Below are 23,232 nucleotides of genomic sequence, written 5' to 3'. Positions count from 1 at the left end.
CGCTGACGCACAGAGGCTTTGCTTTATTCACCGGCACCCTCTCCGAGGCTGCTCTGAAGGAAACAGCCTGCCCACCCGTCTTTGGGGAGTATTGGTGGAGGAAGCATTTGCCCTCATCCTCAACCACGTGCATAGTCTCTCAGAGAGAGGGAGCAGGCCTCACACAGAAGACTCACACGGAGGAGAGCACGTCAAAAATAACCGTCATAATCCTACCGCAATAGCTGAGCTCTCCCTTAAGGATTTGTGGCGGCGACTCTGGAGCGGAGGCCGCACCCATGGGTGCTCGTGGCAGTGGCATTCCGTGGCTTACGATGGTGCGCTTCTTTCCCTGATGGAGATGTTGGAAAGGCCAGGGGACTGGATGAACAACATCATTTTTGTCGCTGTTTCTGTGATCAGTTTCCCACTGCCAAACCCTTGGAAGCGCTCCATTCCACACGCGACCGGCAAATGGGGCTTCTGATGGATTGAAACGAACAGGCTGTTGCCAGAGGGCTGCATAGTTAAAATAAAATATACATACAGGATACCAGAGCCGGCTAGATGAGCCCCTGTGACGGTAAGCAGAGCTAGTCATAGAGAAGGAATTCTGAAATCGGGACTGGTTTGGCTCGGGTGGCCATCTGTGGCTGAGAGCATTCACAGTTTGAGGGCTGCTCCCAGTCTGGGCCCAAGTCTGGCGATATCATCTGGAACTTTCCAGAAGGAACAGAGCACCGGATTCTGCCCTCACAAGCATTCCCCTTTGTCAGAAGTGGGAGATTTGATTAGCACGGCGTGGCATCAAGGTGTGCCTTCTTTACCTGAAACAGGGCCTTCACGGCGGTAATTGCCACCTGATCTTTGCCGGAAGCCCGAGCCGGCGGTTGGCATGGTGAGACTTTGCAATGCTGCAGTGCTCTTTAAAGGAAAAGATGAGCCTTTCTCAGATCCAAGCCATTCTTTTGCAGGAGGGAGATCCTTTCTGGAGGCAAGACACCTGGCTGGCCTTGAGTGGTGATTAATTTTATGTGTTTAGGGTGCAATCATCGCTCCCAGAGAAAGGTGGAGGGTTGGGATGATAGATGAGGAGCAGGAGAGAGATGGCCCGTAGACCTGCTCTCCATCAGCAGTCCCTTTGATCGCTGGCAGAAGTTCACAGAGAACTTCTTTGCATCGGCCCAGTGTAAACAAAGCGCCATCCACTTGCGGAGCTCCATGGACAACCTTTGGAGGACCAGAGCATCCAGGCGTCTGGAGGTGAACCAGGTGTCCTTGTGCATTTCCTATGTGTCTTCCAAAGTCATAGTGTGGGTCTCTACTTTGCATTTAAAGCATGTTCGCTCGGAGGTGAGTGGGATGGAGACTCTGGTGACCTTTGGGACAGACACTCATTCTCTCCGCTCCCCCCTGTTGGCTACTGTCCTCTTGGACATTAGGGAGGTGACACTCAGGACCTGGCAGGACACAAGGGACAATGGTGAGCCCGTTGGCTTTGCACAATACTGGAGGGTTGGCCCAGCAACTCTGCTCCCCATGGTATCCAATGGGGCCTTTGTCGACTTCTCCTCTGCCCAGCCCCGCTGTCCCACTCCGCAGCATGAGCTGTTTCAGAAACCACACCGTAATAAACTTCCATAGGCAAATCGCCCGTCCTTGGACACGGCTCATCTAGATGAGCAAAGGCTGGTGTTGTGTGTTCTTGTTGTTGTTAGATGCCGCTGAATCGGTTCTGACTCACAGTGACTGTGTTAGCCGGGGTAGACTAGAAAAACAAATTCATGGACACTCATATGTCCATAAGAAATACCTTTATGTACAGAGCAATTGAATATTGAGAACACATCCCAGCCCAGTCCAGGTCAAATCCATAACTCTGATGTTAGCCCATATGCCTGATACCAATCTATAAGGTCCTCTTCAGACTCACAAAACACATGCAGTGACACCGAATGCAGGAAGGTCACAGGCCAGTGGGTGGGAAGTCTTGTGGATCCAGTGGCATTGTAAGCATCTCAGCGCTGGCAGGGTCTCCACGTGGCTGCTCCAGCTCAGGGCACTAGTGTAGTCCCATGTGTCTTATCAGCTGCGTCGTCTCCTAGGGAGTGAGCAGAGAGAGTGTCTCTCATCTCCATGGAGGAAAAACAGGAGTTCCCAGACTCCTCCAGAGAAGGCCATACCCACATCGAGCCTCATTGGCTATGACCCGATCGACAGGCTAGACTCCGCCCCTTCACTTTGAATCCTCAGATTGACAAACGATTATATAACCACCACAGTGACCTTATGCACAAAGAGTGAAACCCAGCCCATTGATCAGGTGCAGTCAAGTCGGCTCTGACTCCTGGCGATCCTACAGAATGAGACGCTGCCCAGCTCTCTGCCTTCCTCGCAGTTGCTGTTTGAGCCCAGTGCTGCAGCCCCTGGATCAGTCCACCTCTTAGCGGGCCTTCCTCTCCTTTTCCAGTGACCTTCTTCACGCAGCATGAGTCTTCTCCAGGGACTGCTCCCTCCTGGTAACCTGCTCAGAGGAGTGTGCCTAGAAAACACCATTTCAGTCCTTAGCAACGGAACTCCATGTTCTGAAGCACCTCTCAGGGTGGCAGGGACTCCGTGGAGCATAGACTGCGATGCCCACTTCTGAGGCCTCAGTGACAAACTGCCCTCTGGTCGGAGCCTGCCTCCCTGAACAAGGGCAGCACTCTGCAGCTACTACTCAGGGAACTGAGGTACGGATTAAAGGCAACACTTCAAGAGCATTTTTTTGTTCAATCAAAGAGATGGAAGGGGAGGGATGCTTATACCAAGGAGAGGGGAAGAAAATCCCCCTTTTGTACTTCAATTAGCAAACAATAATTTGGATAATTGGAAGCAAATGTTTCTTCTTTTATCATATGAATGCCACAGTTCTTTGCCCAATGCTGTCCCCTGCAGGGTAGAAGAAATCAAGTCACAAGTATGGGGAACTATTCACAGGCTAAGTATCCAGGCTCTTCCAGCCCCAAAGGGAGAAGGTTGTGTCAGAGGCCAGCACTTCCTCTCTGCCCAGTCTCCCAAAAGGGTGCTACTCTGTCTTGGTGGCACTGTGGTGAAGCACTCAGCTGCCAACTAGCTGCAAAACTGTGGGCTCATCCCCATGCAGCAGCTTCCAGCGAGGCAGACCTGGCCGTCTCTCCGTCTGCTCCTGTTCAGATTATAACCTAGACAAGCCCCGGGGACAGATCTCTGTTCTGTTGGGGCTCTGTGAGGTGCAGTCAGCTCCCTGGGCATACAGCAATCTCAGCGTTCTCACGTGGGGGCCGCGTTGAGAGTTGTCAGGCTGATCAGCAGTCAGGGCTTGCCTGCCGCCCCTCCTGGCTCTCTTCCCCAAGGACTTCTAACTCGCTGCAAGTGGCTTCTAGACTCCTGGTTTCATGGGCTGATTAGATGTGGGAGACAGGCAGTTGGCTTCTTGGAGGGGGGAGGGCTGATGCTGCTTGGAGAAAACACGGAAGTAGCCATCTGAGCCTCATGTCGGTAAAGCAGAAATGGACATTCCTTCTTGACTAGGTTAAGCAGCAAAAGAGGTGTGGACACAACCTAGCCTACACTCAGGGGAGGATGAACTAACCAACTGCTATGGGCTGACTCTGACTGCCAGCAACACCCGGGGCCTCAGAGCAGCACTGTGCTCCATCGTGTCTCAGTGGCTCATGTTTTGGAAATACATCGCCAGGCCATTCTTCCGCGGTGCCTCTGGGGGAGCTTGATTGAGTGTTCAGTGTTTCGGTGAGCCATGCGGCACTGTGGGGTTGGGGGTGGGGGTCCCTGGGAGGACAGGCTTCCCTTGACCCAGGCCTCTCTTGACTCTCATTTCCCATGGGTCCTAGCATGGTGCCAACCTGGTGAGAGGAAATGTTGAAAGGGCTCATTGTTTGGAAGACACCTACCTATAGAACAACAGGACTCTGAAAGAATCGTAGAGAAACCAGAATTGGGAGGGAGGGACCTTCCCATGATGCCCGCGTCTCATCAGTGCAGTTCAACTCTCCGCTTTACAAAGACTGAATGCGGACCATAAACACAAAGAGGGTGGCTTCTTCTTTCTTCATCTGTTCGCTATTGATCTATTGAAGGACCGTGTATTGCACTCTTTGCCCCTCTCTGCCCGCTAGTAACCAGACTCTCTAACTTTTCCAATTTGTGGTCTGGTGGTAGAGAAGAGCATTCAGCCCTTGACTTTACCCCTGCTGGGCAGGAACACTGCCCTGTGCCTCCTCTTCTCTAGCTGGCAAGGCTGGCTGGGGCTGTGGGTAGCAGCAGCCTCAGGCGGGACCCCAAGTCTGCTTGCTCAACTCACTCCCCAAGCCAACTACCTTAGTCTTTGGGGATCTCATCCTCAACCCCCACTCCAGGCATAGCACAATCTCATGATCATTCGTGAACACATACATAATGGAGGAATGCGGGTCCTAAACCTAATCATTTCTGAGCTTGGAAAAGGTCAGAAGGTAGACAGAGGCACATAGTGGAGAGAGACATCATGTGAAGACCCCTCTACAAGCCAAGGAAGATCTGGGACTACTGACCAAGGAAGGGGCCTACTCCAGAGCCCATGTCCTGAGGTAGAGGTCGAGTCTCTAAAAACTGTGAGAAAATAAATTTCTGTTCTTAAAACCACCCACTTGTGGTAATTTTTGTTACAACACTAGGTCACTAAGACAAATGGAGACCGTGAGGATGGGGCCAGAGCGGCACTGTGGAAGGAACTTCAATGAGCTCTAGAGGGGAAGGCTTCCTTTCAGATAAAACACTTGATCGCAAAGAAAATGGTTCTCCTTTAATTGTAAGGGTGAAAATTTTGGGAAGCCTCCCGAAGAAATAGAACAAACGTGAAGCCTGTTTGAAGGAAAGATTGAGATTTTAGTTTGCTTTTTGGTTGTAGGCAGGAAATATGTTGTTAGGTTTATTGAATTGGTTCTCACTCATGGTGACCCCTTGTCTGACGGAACAAAGCACTACTCACTCCTACACCATCCTCAAGCTTACTGCTATCTTTGAGTCTATTGCTGCATCACCCACATCAAATCGAACTGGGGGTTTCGTTCTTTCAAAGGTTCTGGAGTTAGATTGATGTTGGAAATATTGACTTCTTTAGCTAGAAGCTTTTCACATCTTACCTGCCAAATGCTTCGACCTTTTCTCAACATCATTAGGAGATAAAATGTTCATCTAATAAAAAGAAGAAAGAAAGGGTGACCTTTCAGGAAGGAACAGGTGTGACCTCCCATCACGGAAGAGTTTTATGTTCAGGAGTCAGGCAGTTTATGCAGGGAAGAGAACATCATGGGGTAACCAGGAAGAACTATATAACATCTAAAGTGGCTGTAAACTAGTAATAATTATAACTGGGAATGTATGAAGTATGAATCTAGGAAAGACTGAAGTCGTCAAAAATGAAATGGAATGCAAAAAGATCAATAATCTCAGCATGAGTGAGCTGAAATGGACTGGTATCGGCCATTTGACTCAGACAATTATATGGTGTACTACAGCAATAGTGACACATTCAATCTTTTGGATGGCATTATGTTCCTCATCAAAAAGGCCATTTCAAGGTTTATCTTGAAGCACAATGCTGCCTGCGATAGGATAGCCACACAAGAGAGTCTACCTAATACAAATATTATTCAAATTTACAGAGCAATCACTAACACTCGTGATGAAGCAAAAATTACAGAGAGATTTATACAAACACCTCAGTTAGGTGAATCACAAATAGCCGGGGAATGTTTAAAAAGCAAATGAAATAGCAATCTTAACTTTATAGACTCTACAATCTCACTGCCATCGAGTCAACTCTGACTCACAGCCACCCTACAGGACAGATTAGAACTTCCCCAATACGTTTTTGCGACCGTAATTCTTTACAAGAATAGAAAGTCTCAACTTCCTCCCGTGGGGCCACTGGTTGTTTCAAACTGCTAACCTGGAGGCTAGAAGCCCAGCTTGGAACCCTCAGAGCAGCGGTTCTCAACCTGTGGGTCGTGACCCCTTCAGGGGTCAACCCACCCTTTCACAGGGGTCGCCTGATTCATAACAGTAGCAAATTGACAGTGATAAAGTAGCAACAAAAATCATTTTAGGGTTGGGAAGTCACCACTACCTGAGGAACAGTATGAAAGGGTCCCGGCATGAGGAAGGTTGAGAACCACTGCTCTATAGCCCCTGGGCTCCTGTGCACTCTATAGTAAGGTACAGAAGATTTATAAAACTAGAGGTGAGGATCCGTTTGTAGATCAGTTGCCTGCTACCTCTCAAACTCACCACCGCCCTCACACCATTGTTCTGTGTTATATGGTAGGGGCTAACCTGTGTCCAGTGGCTTCTGGGGATGTTTGGTCAATGGAAGGAACTGGCGGTAGAAAGCAGAAGGAACAGAGAAACCGGAGTCTCTGTTCTTCGTTTCTGTGTTCTGTATGTTAGCTTTAGAAAATACCTCTGTCTCCAACTTGGCTGCACTTCTTGAGGGGCGGCCTCTCTTTGCCCGGTTCCAACTCCAGCTGAGCAGCTTGCATCATTTTTACAGTGCCTGCTGGGTATCACCGCCTTCCTGGTTCCAGCTCCCTCTGGATGGCCCTTGGATAACATGATGCATCTCAGATAACATCACCTTCTGCACTAGCAGTGGTAACAGCTTTCTGATGTTATTAATATCTAAGTTGTCCTTCCGCCACTTGCTTTTTCAGTTAATCTAACACCTTTGGTTTCCTTGATTAAATTCTTCTGATTGAACTATCTGATATGGCTCTGTTTCCTTGACTGAACTCTGACGTGAATGTAAATTGGCTTCAATAGCTCCAGTGTCTAGTAGTAAAAGATCTGTCTATAAAGTCTTCAAGCCTCCTTATAAGCCAGCAAAAAAGGGCACAAATCCATCACAGGCCATTTCTATGCATTAGAGTTCGGTCAACTCTGTTCTACTGGCCTTTTCTAACCACCACCAACACTCCTTACCAGAACGACTTATTTTGGCACCTGGACTATTGAATACACATAAGGCTGCTTCCCTGGCTTTCTGAAGACAGTCCACCCCTTGGCTTCTTGATCACAAACATTTTGACCAATTCCATGGACTGGGGGCTCACACATGGAGACTGAGAACTCCATTGATACCAATTTGTACTGAGTACTTGTTAAAAATAAAGATCCTACACTTACAGAAGCAAAACTTCCAGGGAGTGTGGCCTGAATTTCCATGTCTTCAAAAGTCCCCCCCCCCCACCTCCAAGGATCTTTATGCATACCCTACAGTGAGAATTTGCATGTCCTGCTGTTTCAAAGCTCCAAAAAGGTGCTATGGATATTTATTTGTTTGTTTGCTTGTTTGTTTGTTTAAGTGTCCCTTCCACTTCCTTTGGAAAATGCCACTGTGTTTACCAGAAAGCTGTTATTTCCCTGAAGCTAAGTTTGTCTCTTGTCACTAGATCCAGATGTGGGCAGGCGACTCACATTGTAGCAATCAGATGCCTCCCGTGGTTCTCCAAGCTGGAACAGGAACAGGCCCACTGCCTTTGGGTAAGCGACCTGAGGTCCAGATCTGCCTTCCACCAAGTGTTGAAGAAGGCACTCAGTGAGAGAGAACAGACTCGCCAGTGGGAATCCAGGATCTGAGAGGATGAGACAGCCGCGGTGGCCCAGGTGGAGTGCTGCCCCTCCTGCGGTTGGACTGTTTGTCTCTCTCGGCTCTGCCAACCTCTTCTGTGGGCTCTATGAATTTGGCTTCTGCCTGTCTAAGCCACTTTGAATGGAGTCAAATTTCGACAGCCAGACTTTGTGCCATTTTTCTCAAATCCAAAGTGCTCATATCAAGTCCTTAATCTCCCCTTTACTTCCCGCCGCTCTGAATCTGAGCTAGGACGTTTTGGCAACACTCTTCTCCCAGCGTTGTCACAATACTTTGCAGAGGAATGAGTTTCCCTGGGGATTCTTTGGGATTACCAGGCTCTCGAGTAGTGGGGATGCCGCCTCAGCTTCAGTAGAACTGTCCCTTTCCTCTGCTTGGATAGTGGGTATCCAGGCATGATTTCGTTTGCAAAAGGGTGATCCTTCAAGAAATAAAAAAGAAAGATTCCCACACTGACCTGACCCTCTTCCCATTATTCCTATCCGAAAATTGATGGACACTCACTCACCCAAGGTCAAATAGTCAATTCTAAGACTAAAGATGTTATAAAATCATCACATACCTCCCTGGCTTTCTTCCATACACTTTGAAGCATATTAGATTAAAAAAAGAAAATTCAACATGAGATTTTCCTGAAAACCTCATCTTGGTTTTGTTTTGTTTTTAATTAGTTTTATTGAGCTATAATTAACACAGCATACAACTCAATAGTGCAATCATATTAAGAAGGGTCAGACAATTCTCACCACAATCAACGTGGAGACGTGTTCTTTCTTCTTGTATCCATCACCGTTGACTTCCCATTTCTCCCACCCTCCCCTTTCAGAACCTCAGGTAATTATTATCTTAGCTGCTGTCTGCATAAATCCCGGCTTCCCTATCCAGAAAAATATGAACCAAGCACAAAGAAAAATCACAACAAAAAAGGACCCAGCAACAATGTCTGTTTCTAACTCGGGTAGTCTCCTCTCACCAAGTCATTCATCTTAGTGTTGCCCCCCTTGCCCAGCCCCATACTGCACTGCACTGCACTGCTGTTACCCCATGCACCCATTGGGAAGTCACACAGTGCACGGCCAACCCCAAAATCAAACCAGCTGCCATGGGGCTGATCCCGACTCATGGCAACCCCGTGTGCGACAGAGTAGAAGTAAACTCCAAAGAGTTTTCCACGACTGGCATTCCAGAAGTAGGATGACTAGGCATTCTTCCAAGGAGTCTCTGGGTGGAGTTGAACGTCCAACCATTAGCAGCCAAACGTGTTGTGCACAGTAGGTTTTCCATAAGTGTGGTTGAATCAAGGAATAGACATCTCCCTTTCTCCTTTAGTCCCAGAGTGAAAAGACACGCACTCCTTTCTGTCTCCCCCAGAGAAAAGAAACAATGCACCCCCATGACTAAGGTATGGAGGTGGCTTGGGAGAAGCCTGATGGCAGGTTCCCACTGCCATTCCGATGGGCAGGGCTGGCTTCCTTCAGTGCCAATCGCCAGAGTGAGAGCAGATGTGGAAATCAAACAGGATTTCAGAACCGTAAACTGTTTATCTGTGCACTGAGAAAACCCATTCATCACCGAGCAGGCCACTCAGCCCCACGGTTCCTTCCTTCCTAATGGGCGACAGACCGTTATTATTTTTTCTGTCGCAGTGTGAAGTCTCTCTGGGTGGTAGGGTTTCTACTAGGCTGTGTGGCGACTGCCCTGGAGAAGAGGCCAGCCAGGGCTGGGTGACCGCCTGCTGCCATTAATTCTCAGTGAATGAGCACCGTAATTTTACCCAACACCTAGTTTATGTTCCTGACAGCCCCCTCCTGGGCCAGAATGAAGCATGCAGAGTCAGGGGGCAAAAAAAAACAAAAACCCAACCAACCCATCAGAGAAACGAAGACATGATTTGTCATTTTACCTCCTTTGTTTGCAACTTCTCTGACATCTGCAGAGCCCTATCTTTGGGACCAGGTTCGCTGGGAGGAGGGCTGTGGGAGGGGGGAGGTGAGCGGGGGCTAAGGGGGGAAGGATTTTCCTTTAAGGTGATAACTCATGCTGGAGCGAAGCCAAGCGAACCACTCTAGAACGTACTCCATGCTGAAATGCCCTGGCAGGAAGGCAGAGAGGGGTGGTGCCTACGTGGGAGCACTGGGCTGTGATTTCGGGGGAAGAGCAGCACCGAGTGACTGCAAGCTGTGCAGACAAGGAAAGGAGCCCCCATGCACAGAGCTGGAGCCCTGGCCTCATCATCCACCGTGGGACAATTTGCAAATCATTGCCCTTCTCCGGGTTTCTGGGATTTCCCCTGTCAAATGAGGAGAATCACAGGACCTCCCCTTTCACGCTGCTTCTGGGATGGAAGAAGATAACCCACGGCTGGTTCTTAGCAGAGTCCCTGGCACACGAATGCTCATGTTGGTATTATTAAAGTATGATGTAGTTTCAGGTTACACTTGGACCGACCTGACCCTCTGCGGGAAGAAGGGCCTAGCAATTGACTCCTGTAAAGATTTCAACCGAAGAAAGCCTATGGAGTCCGTCCTACTCTGCTTTACAGGATCGCTAGGAAGCAGAACAAAGTCATACACTACCATCACACACTACCATCACACAGGCAGCTTCCTGCATGTCAGGGTCTGAGCAAGGCTTCCTGCTTCCTCACGCTATCTGTAAAGGTCGCTGTTTTCTCTGGACAGGTTCACTAGGCAGGAAGACATGCTACTTAGGAGGACGTTACATCTGGTTTGCTCCGCCGTTTCTGAGCGTGGGCAAGTTTCTCACTCACGGCCATCAAACTGATGCTGACTCATAGGCACCCTAGAGGACAGGGTAGAAGTGCCCCGATGAATTTCCTCTTTGCAGGAACAGAAATCCCTGTCTTCCTTCCAAGGAGAGGCCAGTGGTTTGGAACCGCTGTTCTTACGGGTGGCAGGTCAACACGTAACCACTATGCCACCAGGGCTCCCCGCTCTCTAGACTCTTCTAATGTGCACTGTGTCACCGCAAACCGGTCCCCAAATCCTCCCTTTCAGAGATTGCTACCCTGTAAGCATTACACAAGATAGTAAATACATGTTGTCGACCTAATGCCAGGCGTCTATCAAGGACCCAGGAAGTGGTGACTATAACAATATACTAACTATGATGATAAATATTCTAATTGACCACTGGCCCAGCCCTGAACACAAGAAAATTTTTATCCCAAAGGAAGACCAGAATGATATATTATGTCATTAACAAAACATATATTATAAATAGTAATAAAACAATCAGGGTTCCAAAGCCTCGCTGCACAGGTTACACAAGCTTTCTCCTTTCAAAATCTTGTTTTGTGATCACAAACTTTCTTCTACTGAGGAAGACTATGAAAGGAGACTTGTTAAGAAAGCATGTTCCTGGGTATCACACAGATACCGTCTAGCAAGGTCCGAAACCAGACCTGTCCACTGGAAGGCTCCTGGCCCTTCCACTAGCAAGTTAGTCCCTCAGGGACAATTGACAATGTCCAAACCATCTGTGGTCCTCATGGCTTGGGTTGGGAGGGGCTGCTACCAGCATCAGACTCCTGCTAAGCATCCTCTCGTGCACCGGACAGCATCCTCAGAGGCACAGGACCACCTCCATCACAGACACAGCACACAATGTGTCACAAGTTCCCTTTGTACCAACGGAGGCATCCTGACCAGCAGAGGTCAGAGATCACCACAGGGAGACAGAAGGTGATGGAAGTGATGGAGAGGGGGAACCAATGGACAGGTGTCAGCTCCTCACTGGTGACGGACACATGATCTAACACTTCACATTCAGAATGATGGTGAAAACCAGACATGTTTGTGACATATACTGGGTGGTGAGGAATGCCTGCGGTGCCATGCCAGCATCCTGTGTCAACATAGCCAGGCCATGACTCGCAGTGGTTTTCCGGCTGTGTAATAACATAATTTGGCAGTTGGGTAAAGCGATGCAGTCATTTAGCTGGGCTCTACTTTGTGGTCTGATGTTGTTACCCTCAATTTTCGCTTGACGTCAATTCTTGACCTGGTCTTGGAATTTAACCATATGGATAAGTGAGGAGTGGATGGATTCCACATATCCATTAATGTACCCAATCACTTCTTCATTTACTTATAAAAAGCTTTTTAAAAACAAATGAAACCTATAAGTAAATGAAGAAGCGATTGGATACATTAATGGATATGTGGAATCCATCCACTCCTCACTTATCCATATGCCATAAGTTCCCTTTGTACCAACTGAGATATCCTGATCAGCAGAGGTCAGAGGTCACCACAGGGAGACAGAAGGCAATGGAAGTGATGGAGAGGGGGAACCAATGGACAGGTGTCAGTTCCTCACTGGTGACTGACACTTGATCTAACACTTCACATTCAGCACAACAGGGAGACATTTACACACTTGTGACATATACTGGGTGGTGAGGAATGCCTCACATATCCATATGTGAGTGAGAAAACGAATAGGTAAGTTAACAAATGAAACATATAAAAAAATGTAGGTTTCATTTGTTAACTTACCTATTCACTTTCTCACTCACTCACACATTTGCTTGCTATATTCACTCAAGGTTTTTCATTAACGACCTAGACTTTCCAGCACATGCAGGGTATAATACCTCCCAACACTACAGTCAGCCTGCTTCAGGGCATAGGGTGGGTTGTCCCTAAACATGGATTTCACTAGCTCTTCCCATTTCGGCATGCATGTGCTATTCCTCCCATGAAGAAGCATGGCCGACTGCCCCTTCCCTTGGCTCTGAGCGGACCGAATAACTTGATTGACTAATACGATACAGCAGAAGTACTTTTGTGCCAGCTCTGAGCCTAAAGCATAACGAACCTAGAGTCCAGCACCTTCTGCTTTTACTGTCTTGGTATCAAGCCAGCCTGGTTGACTTGAGGCTGGCTCCTCAGCTCTACTGAACTGCCCCAGATGTTGAGGTAGAGCTGAGATGGGCTACCCAGCTGAATTCAGTCAAGATTACCTAGATGTTATGGTTTTGTGTTACTATGTTTCTGAATGGTTTGCTACTTATCAAAAGAGCCCAAGTCCTGTGAATCTAACTAAGGGGGTCTTCAAACAGAAGGTTAGTAGTGTCATGGTTAAAAAAATTATTTAGTTAGTTGCTGTTGTTGAGAATATACACAGCAAAGCATACACCCCTCAGCTGATAACATGTCAAATGTACAGGAGATAAAACATTGCCATATCTACTTCTCAAGAGTATTCTGGCTATATTTTTTCCAAGACAAGATTTGTTTGATCTCTGATACTCCCATGGTTTGTTGGTCTGTGTACATTAGAGAAACAAACCCACAGAAACTCATATGTATAAGAGAGAGTTTTATATAAAGCGTAAGTGCATATCAAGAAAACATTCCAACCCAGTGCTGCCCAAGCCCACAAATCCAACATTAGCCAATATGTCCAACACCAATCCACAAAGTCTTCCTCCATCTCGCAAAACACATACTATGATGCCGACTGCAGGAGGAAAGCCAAGTCAGCGAGCATGTAAGCATCTCAGCGCTGGCAGGGGTCTCCATGCAGCTGCTCCAGCACCCAGGGCTGCATCGGGGTAGGTCCATGCGGCTTCTCCAAAGTGATGTCTTGCAGGAAGTGAGCCTTGCCAGCTGAAGCAGGGAACTGCTAAGGCATCTGCACTCTGGTCTGACCATCAGAAAGTGAGACCTGAGAACTAGAAAGGCGAGGCTCACTGAGCCATTTATCCCTCCCTCCATCCTTCAATTAATCCCATATGTGTTTGTCAGCCAGGTTGGCACAATAAACTTTAACGCTCTCACATGGTTATTCAAGTCTCCACCAACACGATTTTTCAAATGCATGGATCCTCCTTTGGCCCTCCTTCAATGACCCAGTTATCCATTATCTCAGACATATGACAAAATTCAAACATTCACACTCACTGCCACCAAGTCAATTCCAATGGACAGTCATCGGATAAGACACTAGAACTTCCCCTGTGGGTTTCTAAGACTAACTTTTTATGAAAGTAGAAAGCCTTGTCTTTCTCCCTCAAAGTGATTGGTGGTTTTGAACTCCTGACCTTGCAGTTAGCAGCCCAAAGCATAACTATTATACCACCAGAACTCCATAGATATATGAGACAATAAAAAAGATCATGGAAGAAACAGTCAAGAAATCAAACAACATATTGTATTAGGAAAACCTCTTTAAAGTAATAAACCAAAGATGTCACTTTGAGGATTCAAGTGCACCTGCCTCAGCCATGGTATGCTTTACTAGTTAAGTTAAACTATTGTTTGAAGAAAATATAGTTTAAAAAAAATCCCCCAAACTATTATTTGGTTTTGGTGTGATAAATAAGGTTTATTGTGCTAACCTGACTGATGAACACATGTGGAATTCATTTCTGGTTTCTTACTCTCTAATAGTGGGACCAGGGTGAAGCTGCCTTAGCCAGTTCCCTGCTTCAGCTGGCAAGGCTCACTTCTTGTGAGACATCCTAGAGCAGAAGCCACATGGTCCTACCCTGATGCAGCCCTGGGTGCTGGAGAAGCCTAGTGGAGACCCCTGCCAGCGCTGAGATGCTTACACGCTCACTGATTCTGCTTTCCTCCTGCAATTGGTGTCATTGCATGTGTTTCGTGAGTTTGAGGAGGACTTTGTGGATTGGTTTCGGACATTTGGGCTAATGTCAGACTTATGGGCTTGGACTGGACTGGGTTGGGATACTTACTTAATGTGCACTTATCCTTTATATAAAACTCTCTCTTATAAAATATGAGTGCCTATGAATTATGTTTCTATAGTCTACCCAGACTAACTCAGTTGGGAAGACTTAAGGGGTCGCGTCTGGTTTCAGGCTTACAGAGGATCTCCAGGCAACAGTTTCCGGGGTCCATCCACCCCCAAAGCTCCAGAAAATCTGGAGTCTGTGAGAATGTACAATTCTGATCTATATTTTTCTCCTTTTGATAAAGATTTCTCAGTAGCTTTTAATAGCAGTGTATGAGAAAAATACGGGAAGAGAGAAATGTACGAAAGAAGAAGCTATTCCAATTTCAAGCAGAAGTTATAGGAAATCCCGCAAGCCTACAGAAGAATCTCTTGGGCCAGCAAAGTGTTCTTGAAGTAGTTGCTTGAGGCCATCAGGCTCTTTGTTAAAACCTCAGGAAGATGGAAAGCTATTTAAACCGAATGCACGTGCTAACTAGACAAACTATGACTCTCAGTACATCCCGACACATTCAAAGTAGAGGCCTGCTGACCTCACAGAGCTGTGGGTTGCTAGTGTCAGGTGCCGTGGAGTCGGTTCTCACTCCTAGGACCCGATGTACACCAGAATGAAAACACTGCAGGGTCTCGTGCCAGCCTCATGATTGGGCTTACGTTTGAGGCCCTTGTCGCAGCCACTGTGTCAATCCATCTTACCGGGGGTCCTCTTTTGTGGGGGCTGACTTGGCTACTTTACCAGGGACAGGTCTCTCCAGCTAACATGTCCAAAGTAGAGCAGATGAAGTCTTACCATCCTTGCTTCTAAAGAGCATTTCTACTGTACTTCCTCCAAGATTATATATATTTATATATATATATTTCTTGTAGCAGTCCATGGTACTTTAAATATTCTTTGCCAACACCATGATTCAAATGTATCAATTTCTCTGCAGTCTTCCCTATCCATTGTCTGGAGAGACGTCGAGATCTGAGTTTAGGGGCATAAAATCAAGCCCAACAAGATTGACAGAAGACCCAAAGAGTTTTAAAGACAATTGTATGGGTGAAGGTAGCACCAAAAGCACGAGCTATTTAAAATGAGAAGAAGCAGTTCGGTCTCTAACTTTCGATAGCTACAAATACGGCCAATTCTTGGGCAGAGAAAGGCACTCTTAGAGGACAGAGTCAACAGCCTGGCAGGCTGAGGCAAAATCCCGAAGTGGAGAGCAAACGTTTTGAGAACGATGAGGGCAACGAATGTACAAATGTGTTTTACACAATTGATATATGTACGAATTATGATAAGAGTTGTAGGAGCCCCCAATAAAACGATTTACAAAAAAAGAATAAAGAGATGAAAAAAACAATAAGCAACAAACTCACTGCCATTAAGTCAGTTCCCACTCATGGTGATCCTATAGGATAAGGTAGAACTGTCCCTTTGGGATGCTGAGACTTTAAATCTTTATAGGCGGAGACAGCCTCATCTTTCTCCTCTGGAGCAGCTAGGGGGTTCAAACTGCCAACCTTGTGATTAGTAGCTCTGTGCTTAACCCACTAGGCTACCAGATCTTCCTAAAGGGGTTATGGGGGCCCCTTTCTATGGAGATCTGTTTTGGCGGCATAAGTCCCGTTATTTCTAGCATTTCTTTCTTCTTGTTTTTAAAATGTATTATTAATTGGGAGTTAATACTTCTATGGGCCAGTGAGTTAAATGTGTTCTACATTGTTTTCCTTTTGGAAAAGAAGTATTTATTGCTGTCAATTTGTTCACATTTTAGCATTGTAGTTGATGGGAAGGAGAAAATAATTTGTCCTATTCTTGTGTACCTTTCAGAGGAACGGTTCCTGTGAGACTTTATCTGCATCTGGGCCCAATGGAGATGACTGTATCTTTTATTTTGAATGGATACTTACTGTAATAGTCTGACACTGGTGCAGAGGAGAAAGTGTAGTTTGCATGTGTGAGAGATGTTGTGATTGATGTGACCACAAGGAATCTTGTGCTAGATTGGTTTTAAGATAGCTACGAATGCTCCTCTCACCCAGAATGTCCTTTTGTCATACGAGTGAGCGACTCTTCCGAGGAAGACCCAGAGCTCTTGCCCTTCTTCTTGGATCCGGGAGGATCCGGTGACTCTCTTTGACTCTGAGAATGTGGCAGAAGTGATGCTACCCAACTCCTACATCAAGGCCTTACAAACCTTGCTACCTTGGGCTCTCCTTTTGGAACCCTCTTGCCACCCTGAGAGGAAGCTCAGTACAGACACGTGAACAATAAGAAGCCGCATGGGTGGAGAGTCACACAGGGGAGTACCAAGGTTCCATGGTGGATGTCATCTTGAGTCCCCTAGTGCCGTTCAAGACATCTTAGCCAATCCCACATGAAGTGGAGATGAACCTGCTCTCCTGAGCTGAGACCCACCCAAGTTGACAACCTACAGAATCATGAGGAATGAAATGTTCTTTTAAAAAACTGAGATTTGTTACATAACGAGAGATGGTGGAAAGGGGATTTATTCAGGTGCTTTCTCAGCTCAAAATGATAACATTGCTTCTGATTCATGGGCAGTCGAAGCTAAACTGCCCTATACCCCGTCAGTACCCTCACTTCCCGACAAACCCTGAAACGTCTCCGACATGTGTGCTAGGAAGTTCACCAGGGGGCCAGATGCTGTTACCGAGAGCACTTTCTTTGCCAACTTGACATCTTATTCCTTTAATTTTCATGGAAAAATGAGGAGCAAAGGATGGGGGGGTGGTGAATAGAAGCACTGGTGTTTTCCCATTTCCAAATGGGAATTGTGGTAATTTTGCTTTATAGCTATCAAATACCAGGCAACTGTTACATGCTATTAGATGCCAGGGACATTAGAAATATACGTGTGTGTGTAAATACACATGTGTAGGTATATTTATACACACTGTGGCAGTTATATAATCTGGTGTCAACTTGAGACTATTAAAAGTGAAGGGGTAGAGTCGGTGTAAAATATAGCTCACCGGAAGCCAGACACACTCTCTCTGCTTGACATTTCTGTTGACAAGTCACATGGAGCAAAGCTGATGGAACCCAGAGCTTCAGAGCTAGAAGAACCACACAGAGACCCATGCCAGTGCTAAGATGCGTCCACTGCCACTGGATCCACAAGACCTTCTACTCACTGGCCTGTGATCTTCCTGCACTCGGGATCAGTGCATGTGTTGTGTGAGTCCTAAGAGGACTTTACAGATGGCTATCAGACATATGGGCTAATAATGGACTTATGGACTTGAGCTGTACTGGGCTAGAATGTGTTCTTAATGTATAATTGCTTTTTGATATAAAGTTCTCTCTTACAGACATATGAGTATCTATGAGTTTGTTTCTCTAGTCCACCCAGACTAATACACACCAACTATCATCTATCTATCTATCTATCTATCTATCTATCTATCTATCTATCTATCTATCTACACACACATACACATATATATGTATATACCTTATAAGGAAGTTCCCCTTGATATCCCCACTTTGTGGATGACAAAATGGAGACTCTCATAAGTTAAATCACTCAGCTAAGTTCATTCAACTATAATCCAAGAAGCCGGGTAGTGGAAGTCATTTTTTGGAGCTCCAGAAAAATGCAGCTGGTTCACCTTTGTGTTGTATCCAGCTTTTCTTCAGGATGTGCACACTGTGCTTCTTCTGGTGACATTAGCTCTGAAAAGAGAAATAAGACCTGTGCAGAGCTACAGAATACCAACATGAGGCTACATGAATAGCAACATAAAATTTGCGATAGCCATAAGCCTGGGCCGGCATACACTGTAGGCTGGCATACACTGTAGACAACCTGACAGCAGGAAATTTAGTATTTTTAAAGGAATGTGTGTGTGTGTGTGTGTGTGTGTGCGTGAGAGAGAGAGAGAGAGAGAGAGAGAGAGAGAGAGAGAGAGAGAGAGAGAACACTTTTGAGTGAATGAACTTGAATCAACTAGAACTTACAGTTTCTTAGGGACTTAATTTGTATATGGAGCACCCTAAGTCGTTCTACGTGTTCTATTTTCAGATGGGGAACCCGAGACTTAGAGAAGCTAAGCCACTCACCCAAGGTCACATAGCCAAGGGATGTCAGAGAAGCTCCAACCAAGGGTGTCTAGTGCCCAGGTCCATTCATCTCCCATGGCTGGACTGTCTACTGGGGAATGCTGCCACGGCCTCTCTCCTCTACCCCGGGGAGGAGCTACGTGGGTCATTTTCATGGGTGAAGATGCATCTCTTCGGGTTCCGTTTCTGTAAGGTTTGGCCCTTGAACCAACAAGCAGCCATGCCGAGTCTACCAGCCCTTGAATCAGCGCATAGCGTTAGCATGGTTGTACGAACGAGCTCAATGACAACGAAGAGCATCGGATCCCACAGGATCAAGTAACCTCGATTTGCCGGGATCGTTGTTTTGTTTTGTCTAGTTAATTTTATGTGACAAATCATTCATCGATTCAGTGACTTTGGAATACTTCTAATGGAACAATGGCAATCCAGTGTGAAGGTGTTCAACTTCCATGTGGGACACCAGGAAGTCCCGTTCCAAGTACTTCATACGCAAGCACCACCCATCCGTCAGTGGAGGCTTGCGGGTTGCTATGATGTGCAACAGCTTGCCGTGGAGTGCCCAGGCCAACACAGGCTGGGGCGAGGGGCCTTTATCTATTTTAACCAGCCCACAAGACCCATCTGATCCTGCTGCACGTGGCGCCGTCATGACGGGCTGCCTCGGTGGCTGCGGACAACAGCAAATCAAAAGGACACCGCATTTCAGGGCACTTTTGTGCATTCAAGATGCATTCACAGAGAACACAAAACCCCTGCCCTCAGGAGACTTTTATTCTAGGCGGGAAAATGTATCATAAGAGTTTTCTTTCAAAGTCTTTCTTGCCTCAAATTAGAAATAAGTTCGAGAGTGCTGGGAGAAGCAGGAAACTCCCCACCAGCCTCTATTCCCCATTTATCAAATTCTGAACAAATTAATCCCGAATGCGATCTCAGTGTGTAATGGTTTTTACCCTCTAGACCCATCAAGCTCTGGTGAAGGGGTCTTTGGGACGACTTAACTCAGAAGCCGTGGGGCATCACCCCCACACCGCAGTGGACCACAGCCAGGCTCCCTCGGTGCCTCGCCCTGCCACCCAGCCCTGGAGTGACTTGCACAGACAAGGGCTGAAAGCCCCGAGACATATTTTTCCCCTTCCTGATAGCAATTCATGTGCCACAGTCATGGTTTAAATAAGTTGCTTATTTTAAAGCCACTCTGCTGGGCTATTTTGTTTTCTAGGTCTCCCATTAAGATGTTGATTCATCACTCGCAGAAGCAATCGAAACCCTACTTAGGAGAAATGACCACTGTCACAACTTGAGTGAATCCCTTGGACCTGGTGGTTATTCGCTGCCTCGTCATTTGGAGAGGGAGGGAGAGCATCTTATTTTGACATTTAATCCAAAAGCAGGAAGGGAACTGGTGCCATTGGCAAGATTTTTAAAGGTCGTTCAAGAGTCACCAAACCTCACAGATGACAATTCAGGGGGGGGAAAATGGAGTTCTAAAAGGGAAAACACCAATTGTTGTCCTTGTCAAACAAAACAAGCGAGCATTGTGCTTTGCATGAACACCCAGTAGCTTCCACCAATTATGCAAAGCACATTTCCCTTTGGGTGGGGATGGCCAAGTCTTCCCTTCCATTGCATCCTTCCATTGGCATACCGGAGGTCCCCGTGGAGAAGAAATCCACCCAGACATTTGTAACTCTCGTGTTCCTTTGCGTCATCTGCATCCAAGATGGGTCATTATTTTAGACTCCAACCACATCCTGCAAAATGAAAACAACAAGGTGACCTTTGACCCCAAACTGGGGAGGCTGGGGAGGAGGTGGCAGCAGGAGCCAAGGGGTTAGAAAACTTGTAAGGTGTTAAAAGACACAGCCAGTACTGCAGGGATTTTGAGAAGCAAACTCCCCTGGCGACGTCATGTAATTACAACCTTTTCTTAGCTAAGTGTAGTACCCTGGAGATTACTCTAAGTAACTTATAATAGAATTTTTATTAGTGGCAGTAATTTTTTATGATAATTAGAGTAATCTGCAGCCCATAAAACCCAGAAGATATATAGTGATATCTTTTGTACAGGAAAAGTGTTTCTTCCAATGCTGGGGATGCTATAAATGGCAAATACAGCTTGATGACTGGTGTTTGCTTTTATGCTGGGCTGTTTAGTGTTCCTATCTTATTAACACTCTTCATTACCTTGGCAGTAAACAATTGATGATATGCTCCAAGTGTGCTCAAGGGGATCAAAAGGCAGCAGAAGCATCGCCAAATGCCAGCTACCCTGTGCTGCCTACCTCCCCAGCCTCACCTTTCACCCACAGATCCTCAGGGATTAGAAGGTTTGGGATTGAGTCCCCAGGACCCTGTCAGCCTCGGTGTCTGGGCTCTACTACAGAACTCAGAATCTGCCCAGTGGAGTCCTGAGGGAGAGCAGAAAAGAAGACTCACGCCTACACTATGGGCTACTTAAAGGACGTTGTGCAGGCTGCTGTGGCTAACACAAAGAAACTCCCACCCATCAGTGGCTGAGCTCTTTGTTTGGCTCACCACCCACCTACTGGACTGTCACGCTGTGGTGGTTTGTGTATCTCTCTGTGATATTAGAAATCCTGGCAACAAATATCAGCAGGGTCACCACGGTGGATAAGTGTCAGTGGAGAATAGATCATCCTGTTAATCTATTTCTGGAGAGTAGTTAGTGGAAATGCTGTGGGTCACAGCAGAATCTTGTCTATTATGGTCCTGGATTTCGCTGGAGAAGATCAACCACTAGAGAAGGGTGCGCTTGATCAAGTGGAGGGTCAGTGGAGATGAAGAGAGCTCTCAGTGGACGGAATTAATCCAGCGGTTACAGCAATGCACTCCAACATGCCAATCGTCATGAAGAGGTTGGTCATCCTGGGGTGGGCAGCCAACTTTTTCTTCCACTTTACATGGGGTTGCTATGAGTCAGAGCTGTCTCAAAAGGCAGCAAACATCTGTCAAATGTAGGTGCCCTTAGTCAGAGGGTACTTTTTCTTCCAATGAGCTAGAGACCCATCACAGCAATCCAACAGCCCAGGAAGAGAAAGGGAAGAGGCTGTTCCTTTACTGGCAATTCCACCAGAAAGGGTGCATGTGATTGGTGGGAAGTAGTCACATGGCCACAAGCAAGGACTCTTGGGAAATTTAGTCCTGGGCTTGGAACTTGCTCAACTTCAATCACGCCTTGTTGTAGAGTGGGGAGCAAGAATGCCGTTGTGTAGCTAGCCCATCTCAACACCCCTGGGGAGAACACAGTCTCCATTGATAGAGTCTGTATAAGGACAGGCAAGGATGATCAAGTTTTCATTGAAAGCTACTGGAATACAATGCTTGAGGAAAACATCTTAAAGTCGGACGGTGTTCAAAGCCATCCTTCTTCCTTTAGTGTCATTACAATATTATTTAGGTTATTTAGCTGATCTGTGGCCCAGTTCTTTGGCTGTGATATGAGAATGAAAACAATTAAAATGATATATGAGACGGGTGTGATGTAAGTGTCATTTCTTTCTATCCTTAGAGCAACTTCATGAGGCAGGTTCTATTACTATCTGTATTATGCTAATAGGGCAGATGATGCATGAAATGGTGAATTGTCAGTGGTCACCTGCTGTGTGGTCGAGCCTGCCCACTTTATAGAGGTGCTGTGAAGATGAGATGAAAGCATTGTCTTAATTGGTGTCCACTATTTTCTTTTATTAGTTTCTAACATTCACTGCAATCGCAATATAGACAAATTCCATGATTACAGGGTTTACTAAGGAAGCTATCAAGTTGCAATGCCAGTGAGAAATGATCAGGGTTGAGTTGCCTATCAAGACACATTACAAAACTCTAGCGAGTCCGCAAGTAAATGCCCCAAAGGATGCATATCCATGCCTATTCCGAAGAAAAATGATGCAACTGACTATGGAAATTATCCAACAGTATCATTAATGTCACAAGCAAGTAAAATTTTGCTTAGGATGATTGAAAAATCGTTGCAGAAGGATACAGTGAGGAAACTGCAGGAGGTTCAAAGCAGAGAAAGAAGAGGCTGTGGACTGAGGGAGAGCATTGCTGATAGCAGGTGGATCTTGCCTGAAGGCCAGAATATCACAGAGAGATACACAAACCACCACAGCGTGACAGTCCAGTAGGTGGGTGGTGAGCCAAACAAAGAGCTCAGCCACTGATGGGTGGGAGTTTCTTTGTGTTAGCCACAGCAGCCTGCACAACTTGATGTCTCATTGACTATGCAAAGGCATTTGACTACATGGATCATAACAAATTATGGATAACTTTGTGAACAATTGGAATTCCACACCTTCATTGTGCTCATGTGGCGCCTGTAAGTCCACCAAGAGGCAGTCCTTTCAATGGAACCCAAGGACACTGACTAATTTCACATCAGGAAAGGTGTGCATCAAGGTGGTGTCCTTTCACTATAGTCATTTAATTTGTGTGCTAGACAAATAATCCAAGAAGTTGGACGACATGAAGAAGAACATGGCATCAGGATTGGCAGACTCAGGTACGCAGATGCCACAACCACGCTTGCTAAGAGCTAAGAGGACCTGATGAAGATCAATTCTATCGTCTTTGTTCTGTATTACACACCGGCATTAAAAAAATCCACACAATTGGACCAACACACAACAGGCTAAACACAGAAATGATGGAAGGATTTCATATCAGTTGGCTCCTCAATCAATGCTCATGGAAGCAGCAGTGAAGCAATCAAATGGCAGAGTGCTGTGGGCAAATTTGTTGCCAACCAGTTTTTTGAAAAGTGAAA

The sequence above is a fragment of the Tenrec ecaudatus genome, chromosome 18 (genome assembly GCF_050624435.1).
Source record: "Tenrec ecaudatus isolate mTenEca1 chromosome 18, mTenEca1.hap1, whole genome shotgun sequence".
NCBI classification, from domain to species: Eukaryota; Metazoa; Chordata; class Mammalia; order Afrosoricida; family Tenrecidae; genus Tenrec; species Tenrec ecaudatus.
This window is presented reverse-complemented; position numbering follows the sequence as displayed.